At 30.3% G+C, this 18820-nt stretch overlaps 2 long non-coding RNA genes across 5 annotated transcripts; both read left to right on the top strand.

Moving 5' to 3' along the window:
• The first annotated feature begins 202 nt into the window (after positions 1–202).
• On the top strand, positions 203–2667 carry LOC145116294 (uncharacterized). Of its 2 annotated transcripts, XR_013711982.1 has the most exons (3): positions 203–580; positions 708–1113; positions 2307–2667. It is a non-coding gene; the product is annotated as an uncharacterized LOC145116294 (long non-coding RNA). The 2 variants fall into 2 exon arrangements; XR_013711981.1 differs by having other exon boundaries at positions 203–1113.
• An 11454-nt stretch (positions 2668–14121) lies between these two features.
• Positions 14122–17918, top strand: LOC145113019 (uncharacterized). 3 transcript variants are annotated; one of them, XR_013710709.1, is made up of 3 exons: positions 14122–14778; positions 15750–17361; positions 17480–17918. It is a non-coding gene; the product is annotated as an uncharacterized LOC145113019 (long non-coding RNA). The 3 variants fall into 3 exon arrangements; XR_013710708.1 differs by having other exon boundaries at positions 17456–17918; XR_013710710.1 differs by lacking the exon at positions 14122–14778 and adding an exon at positions 14789–14945 and having other exon boundaries at positions 17456–17918.
• Positions 17919–18820: the final 902 nt, after the last annotated feature.

Raw genomic sequence — 18820 nt, 5'->3', positions numbered from 1 at the left:
TTTATCCTCAAATGCTGAATTTTAAGAGGTACAATTCTTTATGTTATTTGTACAATGAATTTATGCACTAAAATCTTACCTGATCAGCAACGACTCAATCCCCCTTTATTCCCGGATCTATGGTTATCTAAATAAACAGATACTACGGCTTCCCCTGTATTCAAATCCTTTCTCCCTTCTTTTTCTGGCTCTCATGCTCTTTTCTATTTAAAATTTAGAAATCTTTCCTCTCTATAAAATATTCCCCCTTCTCTCAATCATCTCTCCTTCTCTCTAACCCTAATTAGCCGTCAGTCACATGTTGTTTGTTTTTTCTAAGGCTATAGAGGCTCATGCTTTCTCAATCTCATATTCCATAACTTTCTTTTACTCTACCGATTGCAGGTATTCCAAGCAGTCAATTCATCCAAACGATGAAGAAGAACTGGATTTGTATGGGGCTTCTTAACTCTATTGTCCTTTCTATTGCTTGCTTCGATTCACCGATAGCGATCTGTTTCTTGGGGATTCGGATCTAAATCTATATTGGTGATATGCTTCGTGGGTTTTCTTCTCAAGAATGTTCAAAGAAATACACCAGGTTTCTGTTCTTTTCTTTTCCTCTTTATAAAATACATAAAACAAAACCCATTGTTTGTGTTTTTTTTTTTGAAGTTTTTTACTTTAACGCGTAGACCCTGTCTACTCTGCCATCACTTTAATTGCAGGTAAACCATCATCTACCCATATCACTTCATTTAGACACCGCATTAGCACTCACAGTTTGTCTCCTCTCTTCATCTATATTTGTCTCTTTTAATATTGCCTTCAATCACCACCGCTTCCACGTTTTACCACCAATCACACCACCACACACAATGTGTGAATGTATGTTTGTTTGTTTTTACATGTCCAAAATTTCGGTCCTTTCTCCTTATCCATTCATATCTAGGTAAGAAGAAATGGAATCTCAGCCAACAATGGTAGCACCATACACAAATCTCTCTCTCTCTCTCTCTCTCTCTCTCTCACATCTTGTGTTTGTTTGTGTTTACTGTTTGTTATAGGTTACCAGCAAACCCAAGTAGCTTCCAGTCGTTATTAATCTCTAATCGGATGTCTAAGACCTTGGAAGTAAGATTTTACTCTTTTGATAATGTTCAAACTTCAAAATTAAAGTTCTGTTCTCAGATTTTTTAGCTGCCGAAGTAATTGGTTTAATAATTTTTCTATAGTTTTCTTATCTGCTTTTGATACATTAAGGGTACACGCCAAGTGTTTGATGAAATACCTAACGCATCTACCGTCTTTATTTTTCTGAGTCCTCAATTGAATTCAGTTTTTTATTAGTTCTAATTCACCTAATGGTCAATGATGTTGGTATTGCAACAATTATGTAACACCAGGAGGATATGAGCCTGTGAAAAAGGCTATTTTCTTCCATGATTAAGGCTTCATCATGATAAAAAAAATAGTCTAATGTTCTAAATATGTTGTAAAAGCAAGGTAAACAGTTTCTCATCTCATGTTTTTTCATGAAAATGTATTGAATTATAGGTACAAATTTATTGATAATAGTAAGTTTATAAAGTTGCATTTGTGGGATTTATTTAATAGATGCCTCTACTTATTCTCCAAAAATACACCTCCTAATTCCGATTTTCAGATAGTGGTGTCTAATGGAAAGAAATTATATCAATACAATTTCAAAATTTTGTTGACTGCTATAAGTGTTCTATACTTATTTCTTATAAGTGTTATACTCCATCTTCATTACGGTTTCAATGGGCTTATGTCGGTATTCTTTTTTGATTGTTCATTTGTAAGAATTGTTGTGATTTTTCTTTGCAGATGATTTTTTCTAATTACAATTGGTCACACTAGGGTGGGTTCACTTTGATTTCTTAAAAATTCATCAATAACTTGTTTTGATAACATCCTTCTGAATTTCAAATGAAGCATAAACATCTCATTTATGCTATTTATCACATTTTAATATTGATTTTAAATAAAAATATTTATCTTTTATTTTTTGGGTTTACTTACATGTATCATATTCTTTACTTACATGTATCATATCCTAAAGTTTTAATGAAAGGCAAACATGTTAATTTAATAATAATAATAATAATAATTGTTGAGCATGTGTGTCTACTATGTGAGTATTCTGTGTGTCATATGTTATGTGTACGTGACTGTATGTGTGTGTGTGTGAAAGTAATATGATATAGTAGTACACTAATCATGTGTGTCTACTGTGTGATTGTCGTGTGTATGTCTGTGTTTCATATGTTTCAGTTATAACTGTGTTTGAACTTTGGAGGCAGGTTACAGAAAATGTTACCATTGCAAGAAATTCCTGCATAGATCAAGTGTTTGGCCTTGGACTGGAACATGTTACAATATTGTTGATTATTATCCTTTAATGTGGCTTATGTTGCCTTTTGAATGTAGCATACTGTATCGTTATGTGCCTGATTGGATTAGATTTTCAAAACATGTACTTTATAGGGTCTGCCAGTTATTTTCACAAGTCGGCTATATATGTGAAGGTCATAATTCAAACATGAAATCATTCGTATTTGGTTGGATTGAGTAATTAGGTGTGCTTGATTCAATCTCCAGGAATGAAAAATATGGGGAAAAAAAAAGAACAAGGAGAAACAAAGGAGGGGTATTTTGGTCCAACTTTTTGCTGTGATTTTTATTGAACTAAAAACTTACCGTAACATCAAAATAATGTTCCTATTTATACTTGGAAAAGAACAAATCATAACTAACTAGATAGATTTATATCTTAAATGTAGGAAGAATGATAATTGCTAAAAATTCAAAAATAAACAAGATAAAATTCTGGAGCTTTTGGATTATTCCAAAAAAAAATGGAGGGTATGTTGGTCTTTTAATGAAACGCTGCACAAGAAGTATTGTATCAAGTATGCCAAACTGCGGGGGTCTTTTCTGAACAATTGAAGACTTTTTATTTGTGTGCGACTGTCTTTGTGTGAACTCAATCAAATGATTATTTATTTTGCAGCTTTCAAGTAGTATGTGAATACTAAAGAATGAAATAAATTCTTTAACTCTGTTTGAACCAGTATCTTCAGTTGCACCTCTGTTTCACGGGTGTTTGTTTTGTTTTATTTTTTTATTGTGACTTTGATTGCTTTGTATTGTTGTGAAGATTTATAAATTTGAATGACATTCTAACAAGAACATAACTTTTATAGCACAATGAAAATTATTTATTTCAAATCATGATTATGCTAGAAAAAAATAGTTCTAGAAACTAATAAAAAAATGTCATATTTTCCAAACATCTTTTTACGTAGGTTGGTTTATCAAACAATAATAGAAAACATTATTTTTATAAAATAATGTATTTTATTTTTTTATATTTTGAATTTGTACGGAATTAATTATTTAACATTTGGAAACTAAAATAGAGTTATGTTTGATGTAATTAAACGAGTAGTAGCGATAGACACAGATAACAACATTTTTTGAATATTATATGTGGTTTTATATAGAAGAAATAGGTTTGTAATAATTCAACAAAAATGTGTAATATATTTTCCATTTATATAAATAAAATGCTAAAACTGAGATCCTAAATACAAAAAATACATAAGTCATATTTTCACGATACATTTTATACGTAACATTCAATAATCATGATATATATATATATATATATATATATATATATATATATATATATATATATATATATATATATATATACACATTACACATATACATATTATGATTTAACCGTCTAGGTAATTGCCATTTAGAAACCAAGAGTTGAAAAGCTGTAATCCCTATTTAAATATTTTTAATTAAACCATTTGAAACTTTTTTATGATTGAATTTTTACATGAGAAATTTAATAAAAAAAAATCTTAAATTGAGTTTTTGGAATTCATTACTACAAAACACCAGAAATTCGATTCTTTTTACCATTATTCATTTTTAGTTGTAGTATCAAACTAAAAAAAGACCAAGTTGTCATAAATACAAGTCACTGTGTTACCATTATTCCTTTTTAGTTTTGATTGAGTTTTGAAATGTTTCTAAAATTTAAAATACACATAAAACATTATATAAACAAGATAATACACAAGTAGCTCAAATGCTTTCACAAGATCTTTGGATGAGTATTTACTATCACTTAAAGAGAAGGACAAATCAAACTAACTAGATGAGTTTATTTCTCAAATATTTCTTTATGTCCGCTTGAATATGACATGTTCCTATCTAAGTTAAAGAGGAAACAATTTCCAATTCGATTATGTTTCGTGATGACAATCAATAAGATAATACACAAGTAGCTCAAATGCTTTCACAAGATCTTTGGATGAGTATTTACTATCACTTAAAGAGAAGGACAAATCAAACTAACTAGATGAGTTTATTTCTCAAATATTTCTTTATGTCCGCTTGAATATGACATGTTCCTATCTAAGTTAAAGAGGAAACAATTTCCAATTCGATTATGTTTCGTGATGACAATCAATAAAGTTTAGAGACAAACAATTCGAAATGAGGTATTTATCTTCAAGAATCGGTTTTCTCGCATGACCAACTTTATGTAACATTATCTAGAGGGTTATCATGTGTCAATACAAAAGCATTAGTGAATCATAACAAAAAATTCAAAGGCATTAAAATCTATACATCAAATATGATGTATAAACAAGTGTTGCACGACTAATAATGTACAACTAATCATGTATCCGTATAAATTTGTAAACATTCATAACTCTTTATTTTTTTATTTTTTATTGAGTTGATGTTTTCTAGCATGACTCTTATTGGTAATTGTTTAGATGTCGTAAACTATTTGTGCAAAAAAAAAACTAATCGTTTCTAAAAACTAATCCTAACTCTTATTCGCACCCGTCGTTTGGCGCGGGTAAACGGCTTGTATTTTTAAAACTAGATTCAATATAATAATATTGTTTTTTTAAGACGTCCAAGTCTTTAAGCTTAAAATACAACTAATTATAAATAAAATAATATTATAATTTTAAATCAGGTCCCTTTAAAATCTTATCTATTTTTAAAAGAGGTTATAATGCACGAGTACAACTTCTCAATGAACAAATACCTCTCATGCTTTTGAGAACAAATACCTCTCATGCTTTTGACCCATCACCTTTTAATTTGGAGTACTTGTTAATCTTGATCTCGGAAAATATCTATCATCTCATTTGAATCCACCAAAGGGCTTCTAGCCTAGCGGTATCAGGTGGTGTCGTCCCTCCTTGAGGTTGAGGGTTCAAGTCTCGTTGGAAACATAGGTGAATTTAGGAGTAATATAGTAGGAGTAGGTTAGATTTGCCGTTTAAAAAAAAATATCATTTGAATCCCCCATAAATAAATTAATAATAAGCCATATTTGGAAAACCCTAGCGTTTCCGTTTCGTTTTCCGATTGTTTAAAAGAAACAAATCCATTTTCTTTCTTCCCCTATGAGCATTCCCATTAATTATCAAATTGTTTAATCTCACCCATCAAACCCAAAATTCAAGACGCTACGCACCATTGTCGCTGCCTTTCGATTAGCAAACTTCTCCCTCATCGTCCCCCCCCCCCCTTCAACCACCAATCACCGCCACCATCTTTGTCTTCTTCAATCCGTCCATATCAGCTCACTTTTATAGGTTCGTTTTCTCACTTTTACGAATTCGAAAATCCTAATCCTAACTTTGAATGCTTTCATCGCCTTCAATCCATGTGATCAGATTTTACCGCTGGGATTGGAATTAGACTGTAATTCATTGTTTTGGATTATATTCATTTTGGTTGCTTGTAAATTAAATTTTGTTCAAAACTTCATGTTCATGTTGATACTACTGAGTGTAATCGTTGAAATGTTTTGCCAGCACACTCCCTTTACTCATAAATTCTGATATTATAATAATAAGTTTACCCTCCTTTATCTCTCCAGCCTCAACTCTGTTTATTTTTGGTTCTTTTCATGTAGGATAAATTTGGAAAAGAAGAAGAATAAATTTTTGATCTGGTACTCTATTGTTCAGTTGATGCTTCTGAACTGTGTTGTCGCTTTAGTTTCGGTATCACTACTTTGTTTTCTATATCAAAGTCTGTTGGTCCATTTAATGCTAATTGGTTGTGGTTATCTGTTAAATTTCTACAACTCAATATATGTTGTTCCCTTCAGAATGTTACTTGGTGCAATCTCAAGAAATTCAGAAATATGTTGGATGTATCATTTAGTTGACGATTGTCTCCCTAGACTACTAATATAATTAGGTGGTTTCCACTGCATTAATTAAAATGAAGGTTATGGTGTTTCCCTCGCAAAGGTTGATACATTAGTTATTGAGGAGTTTTTTTTTTCAAAAAAAAAATGATTAACATTTTGATGTTTTGTGCATGCAAAGAATCTTATATGTGACTATAATTTTGCGTATATATTGTCAAGTTTTCCACCGTTCCTTTTTTATTTGCCTTGTTCTTAACCTTTTTTAAACATATAATCATTTGTTCTACCTTCATACACCTACTACAAGTAGTTTCTTTAATCCCCGAAAAGTTTGCATTTATACTTTCTTATGTATTTGGGTTTTAGTGATTTTACATAAATATTATTTATATTTTGTAAATTTGTTATTTGTTTTAGTTAAAAAGGTTCAACAAAATAACGAGGTTAATTTATTTTAAAAAAATCAGATTTGTTAAGGGTTTGACACTGCCACTTCACTGCCACATATTAGATTATATATAAGTTTTAATGGGGTGGCAGTTTATTTGCTTAAATTATAAAAAATTTCCAAAGTGAAATTTTTCTTTGTGTTATTTTATCTTTAAGAACACATATAACTCCAGGGTATCTTATGAAATTAAGATAGACCTGTTAAAAAGGCAAACGAAACTAGAAGAATATTGATTTTTTAGAACCTTGGTACTTTGTCCTTTTTATTTATAAATAAGCCATCCTTCTCAAAAAAGTCAAAAAAAATTTGGTTCACAAAAACATATTATTGAAGACCTATTAAAATTTGATTTCGAGTTTTCGTTTTATTTCTCAATTTTACTATTTTATTGATCGTTAATTTTACTTAGTTACTACTTGGTTCAACCATTTTATGAGGCTTCATATTTTTATTATTGATAGTTAATTTTACTTAGGTACTACTTGGTTCAACCATTTTATGAGGCTTCATATTTTTATTATTGATTTTTTTAAAGTAAGTTATATGACATGTTGCATCATCAATTAATCATCATCATTATGGATTTGCGTATACATGGTCTCTTGTTCCTGGTGATGCTCCTCTGGATTTTAGAAAGGTGGTTTGGAAAAAAGGTTGCACACATGGTATTGGATTCAAGGACAAGGTACATGTTTATATCTAAGGTTGATAGCATAACTCACCACTGTCCTCCTTGTAAAATTATGTATTAGTCCTTCTACTTCTATCATGTATATTGTTGCCATAATATGATTCAACTAGAACTTCACTAACCTGACACATTTGAGGTCTAGCTAACATTTGGTATTAAAACTAATTCATTTTCATCTTTATGACTTTATCTCACCTATGAATGGTCAGTTTTTCTCTTCATTTGTTGTATACATTAGAATTTCAACATGGCTTGGCGGGTATTAATAGCAACTTCTTTTGTACATTCTACTGTTAATTTATTTTGTTCATTTTTCTTGATTTGGCATCTCTGAAATTTTTTCCTTTTGTATAAGGTTAGGTGGATCTAACTTAAGGGGTAATTTTAGCTTATAGCTTATGAAAACTCTGGATTGTGTTTATGCATGTTGATCTAGACAGATGATGTAGTGGTTATTCATGTAAATACATTTATTTTTCTTTTCTGTTCCACGATTAATAATGTTACTTTTGGTGCTAATTAGTTAATTGAGATGGATGTTAAATTAGGTACTTTCCATTCGTTGTTGGTTTATGGAAATAGCATTGTAGTTAGGTGTTTTTGAGTTTTGGAGTTGCCCCATTTTCTCTTTATATAAACTGACATCTTGTGACTGATTTTACTTTGTTTTGCATTGCTATTAATCTGCTATGTCTACTGTTGAAATAGTCACTGATATAAAACTTTAGGTACCCTTTAAATCATTAATTTTGGTATTAAGTAATGAATCATTGATTCGTACTATTAAACTTTGATTGTTTAAAATATTCATTTATTTCAATCCATTACCAAATTATGTTTATATTAAATTCATTATTTTTTAAAAACCTCATATAACAGTCAAGAACTTACATAAAATGTTTTTTAAATAAAATACTTATAAGGGAGGAGGGACTTATGGTAAATGGAGAATAGGTATCAATGGTACTCCAAGATACCACTCCCTTTTAAATGGGTTGGGAGTGGTGGTTTGTTTATCTGGTTTCACTAATCTAGGATCACATCTCTAACAACTACACTAATTTTGTTCAAAGTCTAAACCTAAGACCGAAAATTGAAGACCCATAACCACCCTTAAGGAACTATTTTCTAAAATAACATACAATATTTGTTCTTTACGATATGTCACATTCTTTACGATATGTCACATTTTCAGAAGGGAAAGTAATTGTAGAAAAAAAACTATTGGCCGAATGAACTAAATGCCAAAACAACATATTTTTCACCGCCGTGGGCATACAGCTAGTATATATATATATATATATATATATATATATATATATATATATATATATAGTCCGGTTCTTGTGAGGACTCATTTTAAAGTGAGGACTCGTGAGAACACCTAAAAAAATATAAATCATAAAATCGAGCATAGATCTATGACCGGGAGAAAAAAAATTGAATTTTTTTTTGCATCATTAAAATTGATCAATGATTCAATTTTAATTTTTTATTTTGCATCATTATGATCCATGATTCAATTTTAATGATCCAATTTTTTTTTCTCCTGGACATAGATCTATACTCGATTTTATGATTTGTATTTTTTTTTTAGATTTTTTTTCAATTTTTTTAAGGTGTCCTCACGAATCCTCACCCGATCTTGTTTCTATATATATATATATATATATATATATATATATATATATATATATATATATATATATATATATATATATATATATATATATATATATATAGAGAGAGAGAGAGAGCTAGGTTCAAATGTTTCTAGCAACTATGTGTGCCTCTAACAACCAATCAGAATTAAGAAAAAAAAATTCAATAATAAATAATAAAAAGGATATAATAGTAATCTTGGCTACATGTAATTATGGTAAATATTTAAAACATTTAATATCCTTTAAATTAGGGGAATTCTCAACCCTACAAAAACACTGAATCCTCATCACCATCAACACGCGTTAATTTTTCACCCCACAAACATCCATTTTCGTCTTCTTCATCTAATACACCATCGTCTTGTTCCCATTCTCTTCTTCTTCGTCAAATACTCTCATCCAAGTCCAGTCCAGTTTACATATATAATATCTAGGCCCATATTTTGAACATGAATCGTAGAAGAGAAGAGCGTACAAGTACAGGAGAAGGGATACTTAACCTAATACGGGTAACCTAATAATTAACCCATATTTTGCGACTTTCGTTCTTCAAGTAATCAAGACGATCGTACATTGTTCAATCGACTGGGGATTCCAATTCTAATGCAACGGTTAATTTCTTTTCCTTTCCTGATCAATTCTTAAAATTTCATTAAATCAAAATCGATATCTCCTTTGTATATACCCTTCTCACGATTCATATATCTTAAATCCCAATTTATTTGATTCACATCTCTAATTATGTAATTATGTAATTCAGTGTCAATATTTGACAATTGATAATCTGACTCATAGTGATTGAAAAAGTGTATTTTGGTATTATAAAATGTATTATGATAATGCCTAACAAGTGTTTGTTGAAATGTATGAAAGAGAGTCTAAAAAATCTAATAATATGGTATGCATTCTGTCAGAATTACTAGCAACACATGTTTTATGTAATATTTATATTCTCATGGAATGAACAGATTTTTGCATTTTGATATGGAAAAGAAAGAAAACATAGCGAAAAATAGTATATTCTAGCATAATGTATTTTATGTATAAACATTCTAAAGCATAGAATGTATAAATGCATTGTGTCAGAATACTTTTAAGAATGTTTGTTAACAACATATATATTTTCTTAACCGGTAATACTAACGAGTAATGCATCTTATTCTTTCAGAATGACATGGAGAAGGAATTCAATATTGATCATACTAGATGAAGATTTGGAATCGAGTTCAATAACATTATATTAGCAGTAAATATGATACTTTTGAATGTATTCTATGTATTCTGTCAGAATGTATTCTGCCAGAATGTATTCTATGTATTATGTCATATTCTATGTATTCTACCAGAATATATAAAGTGATAGTTAATTGCAAGTAACATGTTTTTAACCATTATTAGTTTGCAAGTAACATGTTTTTAACCATTATTAGTTTTTGTTGTATTTATGATAGGAATGGCTGGAAGAATGCGTTGAAGACCTAATAGGAATAACTTGAAGAATGAATAAAGTTTGATCATACTCACAATTTAAGAATGTTGTTATTTTTTAAGAATTTTATTCATTTTTGTTGATATTCTTTTAGAATATGTATAATTATATTAAAATGTATAAGGCTTTGAGTCTGTAAAAGTATGTATGAATTTGTATTTAAGTTTGGATGTATAAGAATATATTAGAATGTTGTTATTTTTCAACCCCGGATTCAAGAATTTTTTTATTTTTCAATAATATTCTAATAGAATAAAATTCTGAAAGAACATCACTCTAAAAAAAATATTCTGACAGAATAAAATCGGTTATGTTTACAAATTACGTTAAAATTAAAATTGAATTAATTAAAAAATTAAGATTTTTAAAATTAGGAGAATTGATTATCCCTAAAAATCCGAAAATTTCCTTTTATAAATGTAGTTAATTGTCCAAAATACCCTTTTGCTAAAATCTGTGTGATTATATGGTACATGTTATCCCATTGTAATATCATACACTCTCAAATCATGTCAATTGATTAATTCCATCCCTTGGTCTAGATCTGTGCATTCTGGCACACAATAGTTAGTAAAAACAAAATAACTTAAGCATATATATATATATATATATATATATATATATATATATATATATATATATATAACAACATTCTTAAACAGTGAGTGTGATCATTCTTTAATTCATTCTTCAAGCCTTTCCTATCAGGTCTTCAAGCCATTCTTCAAGCCATTTCTATCACAAATTCATTGCCAAATATTTTGTAGTGATACACTTGTAACAACTGGCACTTTAAACATATAACTAATTAACTACAATTCTATCAGAATACATCAATAATATTCTTACAGAATAAACTATTCTTGAAGAATGGTTTTAAATATTCTTAAAGAATTTGTATTATCAAGAATATACCCAACGAACAAAACATTTGAAATATAAATGCAGGAAAAGATCATGTTAACACAAAGATGTATTTTGAAGGAATAACTACAAAGATGTATTTTATATCAGATATGCATACACATATACAATTGACATAAAAACTCAGTCTCACCTTCTAGTATAATCTGCTTCTAAGACAATCTCCCAGGCCTTTAAACTGGAAAATGAAGAGGGGGAATCAATGTCAGAAATTTGAACTTAATAGCAGCTTACAGTATAATGAAATAAACAAAAATATTATAAAAAGGTAAACAAGGTCTCAGGAAGAGAGCCTATCAAACAAGATGCATACCATTCTTCTAACCATCGATGGTTAATAAGCTTTATCCTCTTCATTTTCTTTGCAAGCAGGTACTTCTCCCCTATCAAATTGAAAATTAACAGTTTACACTTCCAACCATAACAGTATAGAACAGGACATACATATTACATAAACAGGTGACAAGGAGGAACTAAGAACATCTATCCTGATAAAACCTCAATAACCTTACACAATAGGCATGCCAATACAAATATGCAAATGTTGGAGGACCATTCATAGTCTAATTGTTCGCAAATTGAAGGGGATAATTACCGATGTTGGATCCACATGTACTCTAATGTCAAAGCTGACTACTATCTTCCCATCTCTTCTCGCAGCAACACAAACGAGATCATCATGCAACATACAACACAAAGATATCTATAGTTAAATCATCAATAACTGAAACTGGATAAAGAAAAACGGGATCCAGTAGGCTAATACAAGAAAAAGCACTTGAAATACAAATTGGGGAATCCGGGGAGGTGACAATTGACATAACGAGGGGTAGTAAATTTACATAGACAAGCTTATTGACAATAACATGAGTGCAACTAGGACCATATACACCAGCATCAATGCCGTATGTATGAATTTTAATCACAAACATCTTACGAAAACTTAATTCATGTGTACAAAGTCAATAAACACAAAAATCGTCCTTAATTCAATAAATCAGAGTCGCTCGATAAAATATTTATCCTTCTAAAATAAACAGGAACACAAATACATACCTTCAATACTTTGGTGTTCAATTCAACAATACTTAGGTGTTCAGACTGATCCCCCTTGTGTTCGTCGTCGCACACTTTGACGGAGAATAGAATTGAGCGTCGATTGACAGTAGTTTCCATGAACGGCAAACCAATCAAGGATGAAATCGGCATGGAGGTGGAGACCGGGAGTCTGACGATGCCATTGATGGATTTTTGGGTCCAAGATGGAGGCGGATATGTAGTCGAAGGGGAAAGCCGATGGAAGGAACGATGTTCGTCGGAGGAAGAGGCGATGTTCAATTCAGACGAAAAAGAAGGTGATATCTAGGGTTTTAAACTGATTTCCATTATTTAAAGGAGGCATTAAATGATTTATTATTTTTTACCATAATTAGATATACTAAGTTTACCATTACACCATTTTTTAATTTATTTAATGATTTATTATTTCCTGAATTCTCATTGGTGCATATATACACACAATAGTTGTTGGAAACATTTGAACCTAGCTCTCTCTCTCTCTCTCTCTATATATATATATATATATATATATATATATATATATATATATATATATATATATATATATATATATATATATATATATATATAGGGTGAGGTTCAATAGAGAACCATAATTAACCAAGGAACCAATCTTTTTTTCAACTTTTAGATCTTATTTTTTATCAAAAAAAAAACTAAAAATACAGAAATTCATAATTTTTTATCCTTTTTCCAATGATATCAAATTCGTTAAAAAAAATTATTTTTTTTCGTCAAGTTTACAATGTGAATATTTGAAGATTCACAGTGTGAATCTAAATTCACACGGTGAATCCGAAAAATATATTTAACATTCACAATGTGAAGTTATTAATTTAGATATTTTTAGTTTTTTTTTTCGATAAAGAATAAACTCTATAACTTAGTAAAAAAAGATTTGGTTCCTTGGATTATGGTTCTCTATTGAACTTTTCCATATATATATATATATATATATATATATATATATATATATATATATATATATATATATATGGGAAAATGGAATATACATTACAGCCCCACCTAAGCTTAGGTACTAAACCTCTTGAAAATACATTGTTTTACTATATAAAGATTACGGTTAATGGATTCACGATTAATACTTGAAGATGTAAATTCATGATCGATACAATAAGGTTTAGGGTTTAGGGTTTAGGTTTAGGTTTAAGGTTTAGGGTTTAGGGTTAGGGTTTAAGGTTAAGGGGTTTTGGTTTTAAGTTTACGGTTTAGGGTTTAGGGTTTAGGTTTAGGGTTTAGTAATGTTTACTTGGGTGAAGTAATAATCGATAATGGAGGAAAGAAAACAGAGATGGTAAAAACGCTAATGAAAGAAAGAAATGTTATGGAGGATGATATATTTACCAAGTGAAACCAAACCGGGTACATTTAGCAAGTTAAAACGACATATTTTAGAGGTTTAGTACCTAAGCTTAGGTGGGGCTGTAATGTATATTGCGTATCCCCTATATATATATATATATATATATATATATATATATATATATATATATATATATATATATATATATATATATATATATATATATATATATATATATATATATATAATTGGGTACACGTCGATAAGCTGCTTCGTTCCTCCAATAAGAAGATTATTGGCGGCCATTTTTAACCTGTATGGTGGTCAGCAGCTTGGGTTCTTCATACCACCTCACCGTCATCTTTCGTAACCTCATGATTCTCTCATTGTGGCGTTTCCATACTTCGTTGTTGTTGGGTTTTCTTTCTCCTCGGCATTTCCTCCAAGGCTGCTCGCAACCTCTTGCTTGGTTTCAGGCGCCATGTCAAAACCTATTTATTTCTCTGTAGGTCTAGGTTACACCGTTTTTCCTCCATACGAGACCTCCCCTATCCTCTGTTTTATGTCCTCTATTTTATTTATCTATACACCCATATCCTCTGTGGGTCTCTTCATCTTCACGCTTCCACCATGGCTCTTAATTTCCTACCTACCTGTCATGATTCATTCTTCAAAGACGAACGCTCCAAGAAAGCTGATGTCCCTCGCTTTACCTTTAACTAATTGGAGGATAGCAGTTGCCATGTTTTCTCTATAGTCTACACGGATACAATTAGAATTTCATATTAACGCTCTTATTCCTTCTCCATCCATCTCACAAACATCCTTTCCACTTTTGGGTTTCTCTAAAAATCAAGTTGTCAGTGGTGAACATCGACCTATTTCGTATGATACTCTCAATTCGACCACTCCAGTATACCGTTCACAACTTTAATCGACATGTAGGTTTGTTATTACTTTGTCTATTTCATATGTTTTTAACCCTAATCCCGTTTGTTAATCGATTTTATTTCTCAAATTCTGTTTTGTAATTTTTTGTTTTGTTTTTGGAGCCGATCGTGTCACCGACATCTCCGGCTTCCCCTTTTCTTTTGCGGTTGATTTATCGGTAAACAAGTTACAAATTCACTTTTAATTTTAATTTGTGGAATTTAAGTTTATTTTGAACCGCTCTTATAAACCCCAATTTCCCGATAAAGCATCGACTTGGTTTTGGACTGTGAATGAATGATAAATTACTTGCTTTTCTTTGATTTCTTTGTCATGAATTACTTTGATGTGCAATTTTGGTGTTTCTTTAGTTCAATTTTAACCTTAACTTGATGAATAAATTTGTTGATTAAAGTCCAAAATTGATAATTTTAACTATAAAAAAGGTCGATTTGGTTTTACAAATTGCGATTTCGTAATTGAAATAAAATATGGTTAAAGCGTATATACCAGATGATTATGGATTATATTTTATTCATTTTTATTTAGTAATAAAATTGCATGGATTACCTGATGCTTTATAAATGACATGCCTAACTTGCTTCCTGAGCTTAGACCAAATTAGAGAGGTATGCAACTTGCTAGATGGAATAACTGCAGAAAAGAGCCTCCACTCATCTGGAAGGAAGTCAATAAATTTAATATGTTTCACCCCTATGCGTGCCTGTGGATTTTGTTCGATTAAAGTTTATTTTTTTTCCTTTTCAATACTCCTACTTAATTAGTTAATTATTGTTGAACTTCACTAAATCATTTGAGAAATTTTACGGTTTTTGATATGTAAATGCCTTTATTAAGGGCAAAAAAAAAAAGCTTAAAAGAGACTTTACATAGTGATTTTATTAATACTCATCAATTGTTTGGTAAAATGTTTCACTTGCAGGGTATGTTTTTAACTTATATGTCGTTTTGATCTTCACAGGAAGAAATTATTTGTATTACTTTGCAACAGAGCAAGTAGATGTTGCTGTTATGGAGGAGGGAGTAGGTGGAGATCTTGAAAATTTGAACAATGTCATATGCCCCTATAAAAGAGACAATGATGCTTTTCCATCCATAATTGTTAGTTGGAGATTTCATCGAGGTTGATTATATTACTCTACCGATAAATTTGACTTTTTTTTTTCTTTGAAGGCCTGTTGAACAATAAGTAATATGGGATTTGATCCATTTTGCTTCAATAGTCTATGCTTATTTTGACCAATTTTAGGGCTTGCATGTTGAAGCTTTGAAATTTTACTTGAGGGTTGGATTTGTGTATTATACTGTGACAACGTACAACAATTATTTTGTACTAAATAGATGAGTTTTTGGTTGCTATGTTTTTCATTTTAATTTAGTTTCAGTCTCATATTAAATTTATTTATTTTTGTCGTTTCCTTGGGTGTACTAATTTTGTTCATGTACGGGTTCTAACCGGATGTAGAGATATAAGCATATACTTTACTCCTTAGTGCCTTTGGTAAGGATTACAATTACTTTCATGTTTATATCTCTGACTTCAATTGTTTGCTATTTGTAGTACTAAAGCTTGTTGTCAATTATTGTTTGCTATTTGTAATACTAAAGCTTGGTGTCAATTATCTCTCATGATGATACTTTTAGAATTAATAATTTTAACTTGAAACATGTTCTTTAACCTTCAATATTCCAAACTACATTTTTTTTACTTATATGTGGTGCATTAAATTTCTTCATTTTTAAGCTGAACATGATTGAGCAGGTTATATCGGTTTTTGTTATGGTTTCTCAAATAATCATATTACAAAGTAAACAAATCCGGGCATCATGGAGGTATGTCGGATATGAAGTACTCGAATCTGTTTTCTTATTTTTATTTTGCTATAGGCATTGAGCTTATTCTAAAAAATTATTATAATTTAAAATCATTTGACTTGAAAATGAGAATTTGGTTGAATTATAGGGTGTGCTTATTGCTATTACAGGTGGTGAAATGCAAATATGTTGTCATTATGGGCAAAAAGTAAAGTACATTGCCTATATTGGTAATTAGAGTAAAGTACATTGCTATTACCTACAATTGGCCTTTCTTTACTCTTTTTACCGGTATAGACAATGTACTTTATTTCCTCACTTATAATAGCAAAGTACTTTTAACTCTATTTTCTTATAATAGCATTATGCAATGTGGTTACAATTTTATATTTTTAACCATAATAGCCAATGTAGTTACCGTAATCGTATTCTGACACTCATAAAGTAATAACAGAATGTGAGTAATTTGCTACTATGGGTAAGAAACGATGTGTATTGCTATTACATGTAATGTGAAAAATGTAAGTATGTTTTTATGGGTAAACACACTAAAGTATATTTCCCATACTGGTAATGAGAGTGAAGTAGGTTGCATTTATATGCAATTTGACCTTCTTTTCAACTACGTGATACAAGAACATGAGTAATGATTTTATTGATTATTTTCAGGTTCTTACACTGTAGTAGTTAAATTCTTTGAATATCATTCATCGAGACATGTAACTAGAATTGGTCTAGATTCCACATGCCACATCAAGGTAAACAGTTTTATTATTTTATTATTATTTTAAAATCAATTTTTAAATAACTAACTATTGAGTATGTTATAAATTTAAAATGATTGTCATATAGCTATGACATTTTGTGATATCGAAGGTAGGTCTGATTAACAGTACAAAGGACCTATCAGGGGCATCAGAAAACAAGACCTCTATTTATGGGGAATGTAACATCTTGTTTCGAATCGCTCCCATTTTGGGATGCTAATCAAGGAGTGGGTATTATCAGGCTTTGGATCCTCGAGGAATTGGGTTTGGGACCCAATTGGAGTTGGATAATGTATCTTGGTTGCTCGGGTATTCAGATTGAGTTTTTGGGTCAAAGGGCATTTCGGTAATTTTTCAGCACGGGATTTTATGGAAAATGGATTCTCGTTCGGGATATCTTATTGTGAGTATGAATTGATAATAGTGTTGAGCATCACGATACCTTTTTATGGATATAAGGAAGGTCGGATGCAGAATTGTATCGAGAAAGTAATTGTTGTAACATCCCAAAAATCAAGGATAAAAATTTCATTTTTATTATAATTAAACATAGCTGTAACTTGATTCAAACATTTAAAAACATTTCTAAGTAACACAATTGTTAGAGTTGAATCCCAAAATCACGTATTGCGGAAAACACGGGTGTATGCGCTGCGATCGCCCCGAGTTCTTTCATTTGAAAACTGGAGTACCTGAAACATAAACTGAAAACCGTAAGCACAAAGCTTAGTGAGTTCCCTAAATACCACATATAATGCAAACATACTGTCAGACATATCTGGGTGCCCGACCTACCCCTTCGGTCCAGGGGCGAAGCCATGTGGAGACAAGAAGCCCACCCACACATATTTGTTTATATATAATATATGTATATCTTTTATTATATATTAAAAAGAACTATTGGGCTTTAAGTGTAAATGGCCCACCCTAAATTTAAATTAAATTGCTTGTCTCCTCACGCTGCTGCATGCATATATGTTTCTCAAATTCAAGAAGCACTTTTGAAGTTCTTTTAAAGTTAAAGATAATGATCGCTATTTGTTATTCAATTTATTAACTGTTATTCATCAATCGTTACCAACATTCAGGTTAGTTAAGTTTTTTTTCTGTTATCATACTTACTCAATTACTTCATTATTGTATTTATTTTCATTATAGATTTCATATTTATATCAAAAATTTCTAATAAAGTAGGTTATTAAATATTACTATGAATTAATTATTTGTGTTATTGTAAGTTTGTAATTGTATAAAAATATAAGAGTGTGTTTGTAATTGAATTTTTTTGTGCTTAGTGAATTCGTTGAGCAATGGAGCCAAAGCAAAAAAGGTTAGATTCGTTTTTTACACGTAATGTTTTACCACGAGGCGAAGAGAAAGCCACAACAGAAATGGATAATAAAGTATCTTCAAAGGATAAGAATCCATCATCATCATTACCTGCTGTGAA

Source organism: Lactuca virosa, chromosome 5 (genome assembly GCF_052849685.1).
Source record: "Lactuca virosa cultivar CGN04683 chromosome 5, Lactuca_virosa_CGN04683_v6, whole genome shotgun sequence".
Taxonomy (NCBI): domain Eukaryota; kingdom Viridiplantae; phylum Streptophyta; class Magnoliopsida; order Asterales; family Asteraceae; genus Lactuca; species Lactuca virosa.
The sequence above is the reverse complement of the archived record's forward strand: the minus strand, read 5'-3'. Positions and strand labels throughout refer to the sequence as shown.